The following is a 15,277-nucleotide window of genomic DNA, read 5'->3' on the forward strand; positions in this document are numbered from 1 at the left end:
GTGGGTGACGCTTTTGGTAAGGCGCCATGAGCAACAGAAATTCTGGTACTTGAATAATATTCATATTACAACAAATATAAAACAAGTGGATGTCGGAACAACTCTGGTAACCTTTCGTAGTGCAAAAAGAGGAAGAGTCCATGTTTATATCTAAATGTGTACTGGGGCACGTGTTAGAGTCATAAGGTAAAAGCATGGTAGAGCCAAGTATCCGAGTCATGGGTGGGGAGGCAACATTATTTGGTTAATGTGTCCAGGCAAATAATGGTTAGATTTTGCTGTTCATGGAACCACTTTTTCATGTTAGTATTTAACCTCTTGTGGGTGTATTTTGTTGGGGTTTATAGGGTTTTAAGGTCACGCTAACATAGTAGAGTAATGCAAATGAGCTATACCTGAATATTAAGATTAGTTCGTTATTTTAAGAGAAAGCAAATGTCAGGTAATTATTGTGGCTTGTACCTTTATTAAATATTTTTAGTTAGGTGATAATTGTCTGTGTGCGCTGCTAAAAATCTTCTGAGCGGCAACCAGAAGCAAGCTGGGCAAGCGCACTTCCGCACAGCTTAGAGGGAACATTGGCCAGGACTTGCATGGGTATCTTCTTTTCGTGACCTTTGTAGCGGCACAGACCTTCAAATTGTACTTTGCATCTGAGGGGCACCTTGGCACCATATGCGTAAATGTCTACGGTTGCGGGGGTCAATTTTGGCCTTCATGGCAGTTCTTTGAAGTCCTTTTCACTAACTACATTCACTGTGGCCCTGGTGTCAATGAGGAAATCAATTGGTTGTTCACTCAACTTCATGATTAAGATTGGGCTGTGCTCCATGGCTGTGGGGTTGCGTAGCGCGTACACATATGTCTTCTTCCTTTGTTCATTTCCTGACAAGCTGTCTGATTCTGACGGGGATTGTTACACTAAATACCGTACGTGATGTCTGGACCTGCGTTCCGGTCTCATGCGCGTGACATATCTTCTCTGTTCCCTCCCGTCACGTCTCTGTCTGTCTTCCCCCGAATCTCTGTCTATCTTCTGGATTTGCGTGTCCTTGCGAGCGCTGTGATGTGGTGCTGGGATGTGGTGGAGTCGCCGGTATGGGCCTTAGCTTGGGACTCACTGGTGTTTCTCTGGTCCTCTCCCTACTTTTCTCCCTGGCGAGCCTGCATACCGACTTGAAGTGGCCCTCCTCTCCACATGCCGCGCATCGCTGGCCAATGGCTGGGCACGTGCCATTGTGGAGATACTCAAATCCGCACTTGTAGCAGAACGGCCCCTCTGCTCTTCTCTCCTGCATGAGTCGATGTACCATCTCTGGCGGCGTGGGGTTGTTGAAACTTTCAACTTGCGAGTCCACAGCTCTCTCAGCCCGAGCCAGTATTTCATCTATGGTGCGAGACTTTTGCAGTAGTTTCCGTCTGAATGTCTGTGATTCGCACCCTGCGATGATTTGTGATCTCAAGGCCTCTGTATTTGAGTAGTTGTAAAAATCACAGTGTTTCACCTTTATGCGAAGTCTCATGACATAAGCGTCCATTGTCTCTCATTTGGATTGTTTAGTGCTATGGAACAAGTGACGCTCATAGTCCACATTTGTGTGCGGGGTGAAATATGCCGCCAAAGCATCCTTTAGATCTTGGATGGAGTCAATGGAGTCAGGGGGCAACTCATCAATTATGTTCCGTGTGGCTGGCCCTACCGCCAGTTTGAGTAGGCATTTCTGACTATCATTTGCAATGGGCCTTGTGGGCAGCCTATATACAGTTCAAAGTCTGTTATCCATCGGGCCCATCTAGGACCCATGTTGCTTGTGTCAGCCACATCAAAAGTGCCAGTCATCTGGGCCACCAGGCAGTCTATTTGGGGTCTGATCGTGTGCCGGTGGCCCATGTGCTGGGGGCCCTTGAATTTGGGCTTGTGTGCCCTGACCTCCATCTGGGCTAGACATTATCTTTCTTTGAGTGCCCGCACTATGCAGCAGCTATGCCTCTGTGGTCCCACAGCCGCCTGGGTGGCACGATCACCGTGTTGGGTGGGTGGTGGATCTTCACACCCCTATGTGCGTTGCAGTGATGGCCGCCTCCCTAGGAACGAGCACCATCACTGATGTTGAAGCCCCTTCTCACCTCAGGTGGCGTGTTCTGGAGCCCTGGGCCTGATTTGTGTCACTCGCGGCCAGTGGTCACCGCTGCCGCATGGGGCTGTGGTATTATCCTGTAACATTTTGCGAACTTACTGCAGCGCCGCTGTGGCCCGGGACATCCCTCAGCCCTTGATCCTATGATCTCTTCTTAAGAGAACGTTCCGCGAACGTTCTGACACACCACCGTGGCCAGGGGCGTCTCTCTGCCCACACGAGTCCTGGGTGCTCCGACGCTCCTTTCTGAGTCACAAGGCCTTGACCACTGCCTCCAAGCAACCACTTGAGGCGTAGCAGCTCTCGAAGTGGGTCACGGCAGCGTTCACACCGTCTCGTCGCCAGTGTTATGGCCTCGGTTAGGCCTTACCATCACCCCGCTGCGCCGGCAATAAGGGACAGACCTGGAGCAGTGCGTAGTACATCTTGCATTATTAAATCTACAAGTTGGTCTGCCCCACCCCCGCCCTCCCCACCTCCTGCCTCCCTGAAGTCCACATAACAGCATGTGTGAAGTAGACCGGCTTTCCTGGTGATTGTTCTCTGCCCAACTGGACATAACCACCGCCTAGGCAAGCAGCTGGTAGGGGGCTAGAAGGAAAGGAAAACTGACTGCTCTAGATTACAGAACAGAAGACTTCTGTATTATCCGGGAATGTGTCATGATCCTTGTCCCTGGTTTGCTGATTATTCGCGACATGATTATGCTGTGTGTGTTTAAAGGGACATTTGTGAATAGCTTTCAACTCACACGCTTTTGGCGGGTGTCACCCGCCTTGTAAAGAGCTGACTCACCTGCCATAATAAACAAACAAACAAACAAACAAGCCTCCTGTACGCCCATTCATTTCAATGGGCTCTCACCCGTAAAAAACAAAATCGGGTGTTTTCACCCGCGTTTGCGACGCAAATGGTTGAGAGCTACGTATGTGCTGTGTTTCCTTTCAAACAGCGTCCATCTACTTGGCTCCTTAACGTTCCCGCAAACGCCTGTTTGCCATTAGAAAGCCCCCGTCACATTTCATTGCCTGCTACTAGACCGCTATTTTCTCTGAGTCTGTGGCTACACTTCCTTGCCTTTACACGATATGGTGCTTCCGGTTCACTCTTGGGATCACGTGTTGGGTCACGTGATTCCTCACCCTCTGCATTCATGGAGGAAGTATTAGACCGCTAGCGCTTACTCCCACGGCTGCCGTAGAGCTTGACACTATGCGCTTTAGAGGTAATCCGCATTGTATAAGATCTGCATTATCACTGTTAGATAATTTTCGCTTGGTTGAAGCTTGTCTTCATATAAACCGATAGCCGTATGTTTTGATTTTGCATTTGGTGCACTTTAGCAGACCATGCCCGCATGCCGTCCGAGTCGCTATCAGCGATGTTGCTTCCAGGCTCCTCCGTGAGCACATGTGTTTTGGTATCGCGCTCAGTTCGTGCACACACGTCAGCATTTTATTCCCTCTTTGTTCTTTTCCTTCACGCATCAAATTGTTTCCCTATTCACATCTGGTTTGTTTATTGTTTTGTGCTCTGCCTATCATGCATATATTTGTTAAATTTGTTGAATTTGAAACCCACCCACTAAAAACAGGAATTGCGAATGAAAGGATAAGCAAAGCCAAGCTCTGATTTGTCTGCCAGTGGCATTTCCATTTCTGTGATGGACAGTTTCGATATTTGTCAGCTAAAAATGTGAAAAAGTTTTTTTTTGCAGATAGTAAGTAACTGGGAAGTGTCTGCAAAATGACACAGTTTCGCTTCTTAAAGCCATCCTGCATACAAGGGTACATGTTGTTTTGCTCGGCATGTTCCTTTTTAGTTTGTGCTTGCCCCACCTATCAGTCGAAAGAAACTATTGCATTAGAGTACAGATAGAAATGGCATATGAGCAGGGACACAAAGCTTGTAGGTGTTTTGTTATTTGCCCAACCATTTACTGCCCTTGCTAATCCTTCTGGCCCTTCCCACCCAGTTCCTGCCCCTTCCGACACAAACCACAACGTCATGGGAACTCTTTCAGCTCGCTTTAATCAAGCCTTGCCTTCAAAGTTTGTACTCTGAGTGCCTGTCAATGTTTTTTCACAGAAGTCTTCTGAGAGTTAATAACTTAAATGGATTTGTAAACCTGCTACTGTGTAATAAAAATGTCTAAACCAGGTCTGCCTTTAACCACTAGATTTATAAGGACTATGCGTGTCTTCACTGAAGTCCTGTTAAAACAAGCATTGTCAAAGCCACTATTGCATTTGTTTTTACTTATTGTAAACATTCTAAAAGGTTAAATCCCGAGTTTGGCTGTCTGGGTGTTGCAAACTAGTTGCTGTCCCGGCAGCAACCGTGGTGGAAATGCCAAGCTCTGCAAGCCTGCATTTTGGTAGGGTAGGCAGTCCAAACTATAGGAGGATATAACCGGTTACGGCACTGTTCAGTTAATAGGCAGGAAGGTGAGGCCCATCCTTTTTTGTTGGTTCTGATACTTCTCGTTGCTACTGCACATATAGTGTGGCACTACCAATGCTTCCCAGCAGGTCTACTTTCCTTCTGATTTAATTACAGCCGCTCCTTTCGGCTGGCATGCTATATCTTTACATACACCTCCTGCATATAATAGAATACCTGTTCTTCGCGGAATCGGATAGTGGCGTCACTTCTCAGTAGGTGTGTTTTATTAGTTTGGGCTTTTAGGTGGTGCTGAAAGCGCTACTTTTCAGCTGAATCTATTAATCATTAAAATAAGAGCTACTCGATTTATAAGCACCATGCATGTATATCACTGAAGTCCAGTTAGAAACAAGCATTGGCAAAGCCAACAGTTTTTGTTTCTGTATAAGTATTAGGCATTTTCCAGGCACTGTGTTGTTGCCCCTCAGTGGACAGTGGTGGACCCATCGATCAGGACGATTGCAGAGAACGAGACGTCACAGGTGAGTGAAGATGTGATCACCTTTATTGACCCATCTGTTAAAACATCTCTCATCCCCAGTCTAAGAGGGGTCTTCCTGACCACCACCACCCAAGCTAGTCACCTCCCATCAAGTTCCCAGGTTTGCAACCGCCACTCTAGAAACCTTCAGCAGGTCAACATTCCAACGACTACATGCCAATGACCTCATCACGTGGTCACTCACCACTCCACACTATTGGATGCCAGGCACTCGCACCATTTTGCACCTGTTAATACCACCATGGCAGTGCCTAGCAAGTGCTTTTCCCATACCTAACCAAAAGCCCAAACCGTTGGCATTGCCAATGCTTTATTTTTTATTTTGCACTTAATGTTGCAGGTTAGCACACATTGCAGCAACAAGTTGCCAACACCTTAAAATCGTTGGCGTCTGTTGAGGGTTAGTCTAGCTTAGGTGATTTAATATGGTATCTAGTAGGGGTGTGTGTTATTTTCTTTCTTGTTTCTTCTTCATCGAGAGCCTTATTTTCATGTGACTGTGATCAGGTGCTGCATCTGGTGCTTTGAAAGCGTCACAAGTAGCTTTGCTTTATGAAACGGTTATCGTTGTGGCTTAAATAATTCTAAACTCTAGGTGTCATTACTGTGGGCAAATATATTGTCAGAAATAAATACACTATAATTAGTTCTCTTTGCAAAATGGCAAACTTATGCAGGATGAAATGCTTCATCCATTGTCTCCGTACCCTTTCTAAAGTCCACTTTGCTGGTGATAGATTATTAGAAAGGACCCAGTCTTCCTGACAGGTTTAGTATAATTGTTGCTGTCAATTTTGGCTAGCACATAACAGAGGTTGGTCTGTCATTGCTTTTGGAGGTTCATAAATGGGTACATTTGTGACTTGCTTGCAGCTTTTGAGGGCACACTTGGCAGAAATGACTGTTGAATAAAATCTTTAATAAGGAGGCCAAAATAGTGGGCTCTTAAAGAGGTTAACGGGTAGGATTGTCTGTTCCAGTGGCTTTATCCTGTCGAGTTTGGGGAGGACGCCCCGTCATTCAGGTGTGAAGCAGATAGGCAGCGAACATCCCACGGCCAAAAAACAGGAGAGACTAGTAGTGTGGCAAAAATACTGTTTTTTGTTTTTCTTCATTTTTTTATTTAGTAACACAGGGATAGTCATCGACATCGGGCGAGCTCCAGGTTCTTCTCGCTCGAACACAGGCTAGCACAAAGATTTTTATTGCAATATGAGGTCACAAGCAAATGATACATTGATCAAACCTAGGGGGATACGATTGGGTGAGTAGGGTAGTGTATATTATGGGTGTACTGAAAAGTAGATTTAAATATTCGGCCGAATACTTGTATTCGGCCCGAGCCGAATTGTTGCATTGCAGAATGCACTCCAGAGAGCAGGAGACAGTGACAATGCACAGGCAACAAAAAATGAAAACGCCAAAACCACACTGTCCTAAAAATCAACTTTATTAGGTGCGTAGTGGAAACATGGAGAGTGCGGGCAGTTTACGCGTTTCGTGGCTTTCCAGCAGCTTCATCACAATGAGGGATGTAAAGACAAACAAGTGTTTAAAACCATAGCCACACCTCTATGGTTTTGTGCAACAGTACACATGAAAAACGTCTTTAAGGTACCAGCACATGTGAATCAAACACGGCTGACATGTTGGTGTTTCAACAATTAAACAATAAGCATGGGAGCAAAGTAAAATACAATGCCCCTAAAGTGGCCATGGCCAGAGACCGCATGCAGTATGGGAGGCAAAATGCCACAAACACATCAGAGCATTGTTTGAGATCGTATGATAAACGAAACTCATACACGTGACTCGGGGGGGGTGTTGAAATTCAGCCAATGAATGTGAAAGCCACAAAATTATAAAAATATGACAGTCTGATCTAAGCCCAATGTGTAAATCAGTAACCCAAAGGTCACTGTTTGAATGAGTGGTTGCTGAACCATACTGCACGCAGAATGCCGTTCTGCCACTGACATAATGCATATTACTGTTAGCAATTAAATGTGATTTCTGACTGAGACTGCTGTCAATTGCCAAAGATGCCGAATTCACAAGTAAAGTGCTAGTGCAAATGTAAAACCCCAATGCCCGTGACAATATAAATACTTGTGTATAACGAGCCCAATGAAATGCAGAAAGATGAATCTCCAAATTCACGGGACTAGAATACGACAAATCTCTCAGGACACATGCCCGAGTTAAAAGATGGAAAGCACAGTACTTATCTAGTTGAGTCAGTGTTTGATTCAAAATTGACAATACATGGACTAGTACCCTAATTGGAGCTAACAAATAAGTAATCTGTATGGAACATCAAGGTAATAAGCAGTGGGCAAGGCAAGTGCAAATATTGGAAGTAAACATTTTGCGAACAAAAGTCCATGTGCAAAAAAGGCAATACAAGTTCAAAAATCACATTAAAATGCATGGGAGAATGGGGGCAAAAGGGTCTCACTCTCTCCATGTTAAAGAAAATCAAGTTCTCAAAATCCAGCAAAGTTGCTGGGTTTCTCTAAGGTAGAAAGAATTGGCACATTTCTGAGAATGCTCCCTAACAAGACCCTAAAACGGTATACCGGTATAAACAACGTGACGGTTATTATAGTTCAATTAAGCTGTTCACAGTATCTACAACGGTATAGCGTTATACCCCTAAAGCATAGAGCAGGCGAGAACCAAAGAAGAAACAGAAAAGAGCAGGAAGAAACCTCTAAAGCATCTCAAAATAATTGCATTATGTAAGTTAATCATAACTGAGTTTGAAATTATATGATGAACCATAAACATTCTGAAAAAAGAATCCAAATCAAATATAAACCTTAAGGAACTAATAAGAATCAAGAAAGACAAGAAGGCAGAACAACAACAAATATATGATAGGCTCCGGTTCCCAAGAAGGCGTAAAGCTCCTCATCCAGATTATGGCGCCTCGTTTTTTTAGTTTCAAAATCCAAGATGCACCTGGTCTCTGACTGTCTCAAAGAAAGTTCTGTTCCCACCTCTCGGTGGTAGGACTGTATCCCAGAGAAAGTAAAACCGTCCAGTTTCCCAGCATGGAAAGTTTTGAAATGTATCGCCATGGGATTTGTGGGGTCACCATGCTTGATGGCCCGAATGTGTGGTAAAATCCTCATTTCAGCTTCCCTATGGTACTAACCGTATACCATGTCTTGCAGTTGCAGGTAAGGATGTAAACTACATAGGTTGTGTTGCAGGTGATTCTGGACGTGATGGGAATATCCGTGGCTAAAATAGGATGGCGAAAACTGTTCATGTTGGCAGCATATTGGCACGCCTTACATTTAGTGCACCTATAAAACCCCGAGGTACGAGTGTTAAGCCAGGATGCCGCTTGCGAGCCATGGATAGGACTCATGTAACTGGACACTAGGTTATCTCTGAGTGAGGCAGATTTATGAAAGGTGATGTTAACCCTTTCGCCTAGTATTCCACTCAGATGATAGTCTAGTTTCAATAGATGCCAGTGTTTGATAATAATGCACCGTATTGCTCTAAAATCAAGCGAGTCCTGCTCAACTGGTTCAATTTGTAACACTCGATTGGATAACAGAAGAGATGCTCTATCCTTCTCCCGGACCTTAATGTATGCTCTTTCTAAGATTTTCTTAGGATAGCCCTGTTTCAGAACTTTTTGAGCCATATTTGCGGATTCACTACCAAAACTCTCAATCCTTTAACAGTTTCTTCGTATGCGACTAATTTCACCGTAAGGTACGCTCCACTTTAGGGCTGTCGGATGGTTGCTTTTGGCATGTGTATTCGAGCTTGTAGGTTTTCTATGCAATTCAGTGACCAGCTCATCATTGGCCACTGTAACAAGAATATCGAGAAACACGATAGCAGTATTCCTGTGGCTCTCAGTAAATCGAAGGTTCAGCTGGTTCTCGTTTAAAATGTCAACAAACTCTTGCCATTCGGTAATTCAGTAATGCTTCCATCCCAAATGACAAACAGGTCGTCAATATATCGTAACCAGTGAGCAATCTTGTCAATGTATTTTGCATTTTTTGGATGCCACATGTCAAATTTCTCCCACCAGCCCATGGTTGTATTGGTGTAGGAGGAAGCAAATGTCGAGACCGTAGCGGTCCCCTGGATAAATAATTCTTTATTAAACAGGAAGGTGTTGTTGAGACACAACACAAACCTATATGTTCAAAAAACTTCATAGATCCAGTATGCAAAAAGTTCTCGCAGGCTTGCAAACCATCAGTATGTTTGATGGACGTATAGAGAGAGACCACATGCAATGTTGCAAGTAAGACATATGGTTCCCAAGGAATACTATCTCTTATTTAAAAAAATCTTTGGTATCTCTCAAATACGAAGCAGGGTAGTGACAAAGGACACTAGAGTTTCATCAACGAATTTGGAGGTATCCTCAAAAAGAGCTCAGCATAACTTAACAATTGGTCTGCCTGCAGGTTTTGCCATTTTTATTTTTTGCAGTTTGGGCATAAAATAAATGGTTGGCATGACTGGAAATTTTGGAAGTAAAAATGTACACGTCATCATCTAGAAGACCTTTGTCATGCCATGTTTTGAGAAGCTCCGTGAGTTTTGTATTCATACATTCCGTTGGATCCCCTTTTAGTTTTGCATAGCAGGTACGATCAGTTAACGGTCTTGCTGCCTCTTTAATGTAATCATGCCTCAATATATTCTTTATTGCATTTCTTTCTACAGACGATTTTGCATAAGCCCTGAAAAGAATACAATATCAGAAAATACTGTTCAATGACGGCACAGTTAGTATTTTTGTGCATTAAAAGGTATTGTTTGTTCGGCAGACCCCAAATATCTAAAACGAACCCAAAAGCATAGTATGCATGTATGCAATCATTGAGATGGGACACTGAGATGTGTGTACTTGCGCTTTCAAATGTTCCTTTTGGGCCTGTCCATCTTTAGCCTTCTCTCTCTAGCAAGGCACTGAAACACAAGAGTCCTCACAACTCCAATTGAATAGGCCCTGCTAATAACAAAGAAAAAATAAAAAAAGTAATTCCCCAGTTTTTTTTAAATCAATCCAAGTCCCATCAAGTAAAAGGTGAAGCCCACTTGGTGAAAAGCTGCATGTTTGTCTGTCCTTTTTTTTCTTTCTTCAGGGTGGGTCTTGAAGGAGACATTATGGGCGCTGCGGGTGGTGGAGCGAGGAGGAGGGAGACAGCTCTGCTTTCAGTGCTGTGAATAACAGTTAACACAGAACAGCAAGAAAGCGTGAGAATCAAAGAGGGCCAAGGCGAGCAAGTGCTGCTCTGCCACCGTGTTTACAGCCCAGCCTGCGCCATGACTTCTGCACCTGGGCATGGGTCTGGAGAAAGTCTTCCCAGGACTGTGGGAGTGTGCTGCGGTGGCCATCTCCCCAGACTATGGGGTGAATGACCCACATTGTATGCTAAATCCTTTGCCCTTTGTAAAATCAATTGAGTTCATCCAACAGGTCTCCCAGGGACAAGTTGTTAAAAGCTGATTGTCACAATGCCTGCGTTTCTTTGGACCCCCTACACAAAACCCAAACAGAGGCGTTTCTGGCTGCTCACCACGAAGTGATGAAGGAAGTGGGCTTTCGTTGTTTTCCTTCCACTGTTTCGATTATTCCCCATTGGCTGACTTGCAGAATACCAACTACAAAAAGCGCATCACTCTAAATGTATCTATTAATGCACACATGTCTTACTTGGTTCATAAATAAGTGGGACAATGCGTCTGTTAAGGAAATCTTTGTTTTTCGAACGGGGCGCAGATTCTACCAGTCGTTGAGAAAATGCTTACTAAAATGCGTGCTTGAGCATATTAATTCCTGCAGTTTAATCAGCGCAAAGTTTGAAACTTAGACTTCACTGTAGGTACCCCAAGCACCATTAAAAAGAGTTCATGTACACAACGGAAATGAAAACTTTTTTGTTTTATCAGTTTTTGCATGATTAGGACTAAAGAGTGGAGGCGAAATGAATCATTGATGCACAGAGCTCCTCTGCGGTGTCCTGGTGACTGGGCACATGACTGTGGCATAACCACAGGTAGACACTTTCTTCTCCTTTAGCCCGGCTTTTGTTTCTTCAGTCAGACACCTTGAGGAGATTTGCATAACTGCGGCCCCTGCCTGCCTCTGGAGGGTGGGGTGATACACTCCGACAGATCTTCTTGGCTGGGTCGCTGTGCTGCTGCAGTTGCTTGTCAAGTGAAAACCCAAAGGATAGTTAGACTCAAAATAAAGCTCTTTGTACATTTATTTTTGACAGCCCGTCTCTTAGTATCTGTAGCAGAAGGCATGCTGACATGTTGACATAAGCTGCCATGCAACTTGGCTCTTGTCTGTTACCTTTCATTTTACATACAGTGGAGAATGTTCATGATTGCAGACCAATGAGGGGCTTCCCACTCTTTGTCATCATGGGGCTGACTTTGTGCCCAGAAACTGCTTTACGTGTTTCACACCAAGTCTTCATTCTTTCCATCATAGGCTGTACCTCAACAAGAAAATCGACTACGCTCATTTTGGAGGCTGTGCAGGGCCGTATTACAGGTGGTTGTAGTAGCGGGTGGCTGCCTTGGGAACAGGTTACTCGAGGGCACAAGATCCACTGTTCCCAGCCAGCAGTAGGAGACCTCTGCCATTTTTAATGTCTTTTTTTCGCTTTGTATTGCGATTTCACAGTATGAAAAAGTGTCTTTGTTATAGACAGTGTTTTCAACGGATGATTAGAAGTAGATGACTGCATAATTAGGGTTGTGACTTTGGGCCTCATTACGAGTCCGGCGGTAACCGAGGCGGTAAAACCGCCTGGTTACCGCCAGACTCGTATTACCATTCCGCCTCCGTGATTCCCGGAATGACCGGGCATCACAACCCCGGTGTCCCGGGAATTCCGGAGGCTGAATGGTGTAAAACCCCATTCCCATCGAGTCCTATGGGACTCGATGGGAATGGGGATCATGGAAACACTGGCACCATCTCGTGAAGGTGCCTGTGTTTCCTCGTCCGCCTGAGGCGGGCGGTGGTAAACCCGCCAGGTCAGACCTGACGGGAACGCCACCTCCCGCCTGCAGGACTTGGGATCGGGCGGTCCGGAATTAACAGTGGCGGCGGGTTTTCCGCCACTGTTATTTCCAGACCGCCCGACCTGTAATGAGGCCCATTGTCTTTGAGTAGTGATTACAGTAAGTATTTGGCTAAATAGCTGGTTTTCAGTCGGAATTCTGCCGAATACTTAATCTAAGCCGAAGTTCGGTACATTCCTACTGTATATTTTGTATATGGGGTTAGTCTCCAAATTGGTCTGGCGATACTGAGTAACTCCACCTAGGACCACATGTGAAAATGATAGATGGGAAACAGGTCATCCGGGTGAGTTACGAGTGGCTGTTGCAACACCGTTAAAGTGAACAGGGATTGGTCAGGGGTAGCTTGTCGGCCTTAGCAGGTTACAGTTACCAGCACATGAGCAACAATTGAAGGTGATGAGAACGGCTGCAAGGTGCTGCGTGTCCCACCAAAGGTACCATTCCCTGATTTCTTAGGTCTCGAGCCAGGACATTTGACTTTCAAATTAGTACTGTATTGTATCTTTTGTCCAAAGAGGTGGATGGGAACGAAGGTCTCTGTCCTTGTTTGGCTCAAATTATTAGGTCTTCTCTGCCAGCTGCTAATATGTGGAGACCACATTTCAAATCGCCATGCTCAGTCATTTATGAGAATTTTAGCTGATTTTTTTACCATGTGTGTTTTTACCATCCTCGCCTCTAAAAAAACAAAACCTGTTTCAGCTACTTTCTCCTCGATGTCAGGTGTGAGCTGATGAGAACTTGACCTTCCTACAACATTTGTTTCCTTGTTGATTTATATAGTTATGTCTGGGATCTGCCTTCTCTGTATTTTTCCAATGTTGTCTCAAACCTCTCTTTCTCCACTAACATTGGCAGTCTATGCACTCGCCATCTGCGCTGCTCGAGCTCTGCTCTTATGCCGACTCAGCAAGACCGGGTCTCTCTGCTATGATATGGCACTTCAATATTTCCCATTCACCTAGTGTGACTGCGTTCTCTATCTTGGTTTATATTGGCACTTTTTTCGGTTGAGTTCTGCACCAAGCAAGCACTTATATCTATTCTTGTGCAACTTGCGTTTCAGCATAAGATGGAGGGTTTGTGTTTTCTACCCTTGTGATTGTAAGCGTGTTCTTCGTGTCCAAGTGTGATTTGACCTAGTGTTTGTGTATATTCTTGAGCGGATGTATATGTGCTTTGTGTCTAATGTGCCTATGTGTGTTGGTCTCAGCCATGATGTCATTTGTCGTCTTTGTGACTATATAGTTCATCCAGGGGTTCCATCACCTGCAGGCTTGTTTCGGTGATGTCATCTGGGTGGAATTTGTCAAGTTGTTTTGAGGGAATAACGTTTCTCACATCAGCAATATAGCGGTGGTGAAAGGGTAAACGCTATGAGTGAAGTGCACCATTCAGGTCTATACCGTTGAACCGGGGGGGAGGGTTGAAGCAACGATGGACATGTTCATTTGTCTCTCTTCATTTCCCCCTCTGGTCGAGTCATCACCACACCACCCACAATTTCTCCCCCACTGTCTGGCGTCTTGGGGACGCACACCTTCGTCACCCTACTCGGGTCACTATGTTCATCCACAATCCAGGTCATGTAGCAGCACTCCTTATCTGGTTTGCAGAACACCCCAAGTCCTACTGGGGATAAAATAATGTTGTACTTGGAGGAAAGAGAGGACCCTGTTTTAGGTGTGACTGCAGCACTCCAAAAGTTTTTGTGTTCTCATCTGCCTTTGTACTTATGTCTACTAGTATTTTCATTCCTATTGTTTTCTGGGTTGTCGTCTTATGTGGGGCTATTTCTATTCTAATGACACAGAATCCGAATAATACTAACACTAGGGCAGCTATGAGGACTTTCAGACCGTTCGTCATCCATGGTGGAATCTAGGAAACAATGTACGCCAACCAATCGCCCCCAATTGCGTTAGTCCCTTGTTCCATCTTAGTATGTAGGTTGGACAGCAACGTTATCACCTCTGTGAGGGTCTCATTTTGCTCATCGTGGGCGGACAGGTACGTGCAGTAGGGCGACCTGATTTTTGTGTACACACCGCCATTCATTGCTTTGATAAGATCGAGGACATGCCTATTCTGAAGAGTCATAAGCCTCATGGCTCAGATCTCCTCCTTTATGGCATTGAAGCCCTTTACTGTTGCAGCAGCTCCCATTGTGTAATCTGCAGCAACTTGGCATTCACGGTTGTTTGTATACCAGGAACGACAGAGGCAAAGAACATCTGTGCTGCTGAACAGTCTGTGTTCTTCTGGTATTGTCAAATGCTGCTTCCATCTTTTTGGATATGTAATTTCCTCTTTGCTCTGCTCAGTTCCATAGACCTTTTCTTCAAGTGCATGTCCATTCTAGGGAATCCATCTAACTTGTCCTTTTGAGGTACTATCAAGGCAGGTGTGTTAGTAATACTAAGGAACGTATTCCTGCCCAGTTCGGGGGCAGCTGCATGTATGCTTGTGATCCACAGGCCCAGTAGTGATCCATTAGTACTGCTGTTCCTACTTGCATGCCAGGTATCTACGAGATGTTTGCTGCCTCTGTTCTCTCCAACCTTTTACTGGGCCATCATTCTGGTAGCATAATGATACGTTCTTGAGGGACGTTATGTTATGTTATGTTATTTGGCATTTATATAGTGCTCTATATATAATTGGTATGACCTCAAAGCGCTTGTAGGTTGAACGCCCTCAGAGACCGTAGTCCTGGTCAGTTGAGAGAGTAGAGTGCTGAAGGGTGCTTGGGTTCACTGGTCATGCGAGCAGCTGTTGCATTTGTCTGATGGTAGCTGCATCCTAGCATTAGGTGTGGTGGTATTGATGTTGGTTGAGTGCAGTCTGGTGGGTGGACACCAAGACTGGGTTCTGGCTGCGTTAGGCCTGTAGGATGCTTATGTGTGTGCTAGGCCAGTTTGTCATGGGCTATAGCTGCATTTTATTAGTGATGAGGTGTTCATGGTGTAATGTCCGTATGTGAGCAGCTAGGCTGAATTGATTGAGGGGTATAGCTGCATTCTAATTGTGTGATGGACTAGAAAGAAAGCATAGTGATATGGGATGATTGTTTGCATGGATTTATGAACTAAGGAGATTG

The 15,277-nt window shown here is 44.8% G+C and overlaps 1 protein-coding gene across 1 annotated transcript in view; it reads left to right on the plus strand.

Annotated features, from left to right (window-relative positions):
* The first annotated feature begins 3,248 nt into the window (after positions 1–3,248).
* The window catches only part of CLN8 (CLN8 transmembrane ER and ERGIC protein), a 285,257-nt gene continuing 273,228 nt past the window's right edge, over positions 3,249–15,277 (plus strand). The window contains exon 1 of the mRNA XM_069606089.1: positions 3,249–3,363. The gene's annotated coding sequence lies outside the window, so the exon portion shown is untranslated. The remainder of the gene's footprint in view (positions 3,364–15,277) is intronic.

Source organism: Ambystoma mexicanum, chromosome 4p (genome assembly GCF_040938575.1).
Source record: "Ambystoma mexicanum isolate Mex_15411 chromosome 4p, UKY_AmexF1_1, whole genome shotgun sequence".
In the NCBI taxonomy this organism is placed as follows: Eukaryota; Metazoa; Chordata; class Amphibia; order Caudata; family Ambystomatidae; genus Ambystoma; species Ambystoma mexicanum.